This window comes from Vicia villosa, linkage group LG4, assembly GCF_029867415.1.
Source record: "Vicia villosa cultivar HV-30 ecotype Madison, WI linkage group LG4, Vvil1.0, whole genome shotgun sequence".
Classification (NCBI taxonomy): Eukaryota; Viridiplantae; Streptophyta; class Magnoliopsida; order Fabales; family Fabaceae; genus Vicia; species Vicia villosa.
Genome location: NC_081183.1, coordinates 98534061 through 98538960, shown reverse-complemented (window position 1 = coordinate 98538960; position 4900 = coordinate 98534061).

Sequence of the window (4900 nt, the reverse complement as noted above, 5' to 3'; positions counted from 1 at the left end):
TGGGCCTCCCACGACCAAGACAAGGCCCAAACCTTTTTTATCCATTTTTGGCATGATTTTATCTTATTTTAAGATTAAAATTAAAAGGAAAATGGATGGATAAATGGTAGCTTAACTTCCAAGCATGACTCACCCAAGGAATCTTCATCTTTCTGCAGAGAATTGAAGAGCAAGGCAGGTGCATTGAAGGCAAGAAGACTTGGTCAATAATTCAAAGCTTTTTTAATATAAAAAATGCAAGAATTCCACAAAGGCAACTAGTTGCTTCTTAGCTTCAATTCTAAGCACTCAATGCTTATAAATAGGCTAGCATGCTTCAGTAACAAGAAGAGGACGAATTCAGTAGCATTCATAAGCATATAGCACTCTTGTAACAACTTGTAATTTTCAAAGAAACTTGGAATTCGAATTTTAAGTTTCAGTCCATTTCAATACAAAATAAATATTCAAACACCTTCCTTGAACATCAATAAACGTATCCCAATCAATTGCAAGCCTTGAAGCTCACTAAATCGAGCTATACAGGTCATAATTTGTTCGAACCTAAATCAACTTGTATCTGGTTATTCACACATGCTTAGCAAGATGTAGACATATAATTAAGTTTGGTTTGAGGTGTAGATCATTTCTGGAAACTTAATTGGAGTTTGAACACGTATACACGAAACTACCATTTTAGGCTTCTTCATCTCAAAATTAGGGCTTTCTGAAATAGGCAAAATTAGAGGTTCTAAGTAGTACCATTAGGTTCGTATGGATCAGACGAGTTGAATGGTACCATCGCGCCAAATTTCTTTGCACGTTTACCCCTATTCGTTATTTTGCAGGTCTGAAGTTCATCAATTACAGCGCTCTTTCATAAAAGCGCTGTAAAAGCCCTAGCGAGAGGTTGAAGATGATGAGGTGTTCCCACCTCATAGGACAGCCAGCGCGCGTACTTTTTAAAATTTCCTCTAATTCTGTGCTTTGCAGGTGTACTGATCACCATGTGCCTCAATTTCTGGACCATCTGATCTCATTTAATGAATCATCCAACGCGCCAGATCAAACAATCCTTATCATGGACCCTCAATCCAACCACACATGATCAGTATCCTTTTATTTTCTATTTTATTTTAATTTCTTTGTTAAATTAATTAAAAATAGTTTTAAAAATCCAAAAAATACACAAAAAATATTTTTAGACTTCTAAAATAATATATTATTTTCTGAAATAAAAATATTTTATTTTTCTTCAAAATTTCAATATTTTGCATAATTAATTAGTATATATTTATATATTTGCTTTTTAATTATTCTAACCAATCAAAAAATCATAAAAAAATTGTTCTTTATGTTAAATATTGTTTACATGTTATAAACTAATTTTGTACATATTTTGAATAATTTTATCCTTAAGTTTTAATTATTTGTATAATTATTTGCATAATTATGTTTTAATTAACTTAAATCAATTTCAAATCAAATTCCAAAAATTCCAAAAAATTAGTTTTTGTTTTAAAATTAATTAACAAATATTTTGTACATATTTTAAACTTAATTTCTAGGTTTAAATCTATTTTCATCTTTTTTTTTCTTCATTTTAATTTAATTAATCATGCATTAATTATAATTAAAATAAATCATAAAAAAATCCAAAAACATGCCCTTTTATTTTTCTTGCAATTTAAATTCCTAGATAAATGTATAGGATGTCAAATTCATGTAAATAGGCTAGTTTACATTTCCTGCACAATCGATGTAATAGCGTAGATTTACTTTCCGCACTTTACATTTCCGCATTTTAATTTCCAGCAAATATAAACTGCGTGTATGTCAAAGATAAAATTGAACCGTGAGATCACTAACTTCAAAGATAAAATATCTGAATACAATCACAATCACACTTGCACCTCTTAAGGTAATCCCTTCTCATTCTTTTCAAAATCAAAGTCAAAATTCTACTATTTTGAGTACAAAATCGAACCTTGCGTTTATATCCGGTGAAAGGATAGATTTTTAAAGGAAATAGGATAAAGACCTTACAACTCAGGGTAGACCTCCTAGTTTGCTTGCTCAAATCAAAACAAACAAAATTCTCATACACTGTTGTTTTTCAAAACAAAACTTTCCAAAAAGACAATACTTTGTATACATCCAAACACGGGTTATTACAAAGTTAACGTTCTTTTCAAAAACATCTTTCGAAAGATAAACAAGCATTTTGTATACATCCACACACGGATCATTACAAAATTCAAATTACAAAGGTATTTGAAACCACATATGAGCAATTTCAGAGCAATTGAAAAATGATCGAAAAACAAGTGAGCTAAGCAAACTTAAGAGCCCATGGATACAAAGGGTGCTAACACCTTCCCTTTGTATAACCTACCCCCTTACCCAGAATTTCTTTAAGGTCTTTTTTCTGTTTCTTTTATAAACCTTTCCTTAATTGGATAAAATAAAAGGTCAGTGGCGACTCTGTGAATTTTCAAAAAATGCGAAAGCATTAAGCGATAAAAAAGAGTCAGTTCACGTATCTCTACAGAACAGAGGTATGGCCCGGGATTAAAAATCGGAGGTCCACAGAACTGGCGACTCTGCTGGGGATATACTTTCAAAAAAACAAAATGTTTTCAAAAGGGGTTACCTTAAGAGAATAGGTCGATGTTATCAATTGTTTGACTTGATTGCTCTATTTATCAAAGGTTTGTTTGGGTATTTTGCTTGTGTGAAAGATTCTAACCCGAATCTCGAGATACCATAAGTATATGACAATAGACCAAGGAAACTGTACGGCATGTACCGATACGGTTGATCTGGTAGTCATCGTTAGTGCGATACTTTGGTTTATACTGATGTCCCTTGAAAACGATCAAGGAGTATATTAGGCTTCCGAAATGTCATTAAACACTAATTTGTCTTAGAACCTTTTTAGTTGAACTTGACTTGTGGCCTATTAAGTGGCTAGCTTTGAAATTGATCGAAGTTAGTTATCCTCGAGGAATGTTTTGATCGGCCGCTCGAGCGCCGTATTGAGATGTTACTTCCAAGGATCATAGAACCCGAATACTATTCTAGGACAGGTTTTAACCAACTCAACTTCAGTGGGGAGGGTATCACCTATCAGCTCCATGCAAGCCTTTAAACCTAAGGCTATTGTTTGATTTGTCTTTGTGTGCCACATGTTTGCATCATAAGCATATCATTTTTGCACCAAACACTTCAAGGATCAAAGAGTTTACCTTTGTTTTTGCAGGTAATGGCTCCCGCCACCAAAGATTACATCCGAATCAACATCTCAACGGTACCATCTGAACTAAAAGACTTAGTGTCAGAATTCCCCAGGAATGTTCAATTCACCGAAAGGCATGGTCACCTACTCCATTTGGTTACCTCAAAATTTGAAGAAGACATGATACGGGTCCTGTTCCATTTCTTTGACCCTGAACATCATTGCTTTACCTTTCCTGATTACCAGTTGGTACCCACTTTGGAAGAATTCTCTGAACTAATGGGATTGCCTGTTCGAAATCAATTACCTTTCACTGGTTTAGAAAGGATTCCGAAGCCTGAAGTCATTGTTGTTGCTTTACATCTGCGGAAATCAGAAATCGAGTCCAATTGGGAAACAAAGAGTGGAGTTAAGGGTTTGCTTACCAAGTTCTTATTGGAAAAGGCTCGACTACTGCTAGAAAACAAAGGTTATCCAGCTTTTGAGGAAGTTATGGCCCTTTTAATCTATGGTTTGGTTTTATTCCCAATTCCCGACCAGTTCATAAGTGTACACATCATCAACCTTTTCCTAATCCGTAACCCGGTACCAACATTGCTGGGAGACATTCTACATTCTCTACACACTCGTTCCATGAAGAAACGAGGAACTCTCATGTGCTGTATACCACTACTGGCTAGGTGTTTTACATTTCATCTTCCCCGATCAGTGTTGAGAAATGAACAAAGAATGCAATGGTCTCGCAGGATTATGTCTTTGTCTCATTCAGATATCCGGTGGAACAACTTCTTTCAAAGAGACATTACTATCATTGATCATTGTGGAGAGTACCCTAATGTGCCACTCCTTGGCATCAAAGGAGGCATCACTTACAATCCCTCTTTAGCTCTACGCCAATTCGGATATGCAAGGAGCAACGGTCCTCATGACATGATTATCCATGGCATTGTGTTTGATTACGAGAATGATTCTCATAGACACCGACGAAGGTTCATACATGCATGGGACAGTGTCTATAGAATAGAAAGCAAAACTTTGGGGCAATGGAATTCTATTCCTATGGAACCTTACCTCAGATGGGTCCGCACTCATGCTCAGAAACTCCTTATGCCATATCCCGCTGTTCTACCTGTGACTATTGAACCAGAGGTCGAAGGATATGAACCTCAAGTTATTCTACACCCAGACATGCCAACTGACCTAGAAGAGTTGCAAAAATCTTGGGTTCAACTCAAAGAGGAAAGAGACACCTTCAAAGCATACTGTCAAGACTATGAGAGAAGGATATTGGAGCTCACCAGACAGCTTCAAGAAGAACAGCAGATCAACACATTCCTGGGGGCAAAGAGAAAGCGTCCGCGGGAGACCTGAAGGATCATTTACTTTATTTCTGTCTTGTAAGCCCAAATGAGGCAAAGAAAAAAAAGAAGCAAAAAAAAAGGGAAATAAATTGATTGACTAACGTTTGTTTCTTCTTTAACAAATCTAAACTCTAAGATCCTTGAAAACATTGCACACACATTTCACTTCATGCATTGCATATACATTTCATACATTGCATTCATATACATTGCATATACATTTCATACATTGCATACACATGGCATCCAGTCATACACATTGCATAACAGGTTCACATGCCGGGTTTCTCATCTTCTCGCTGTTTATTTCAGTCAGAAGAGA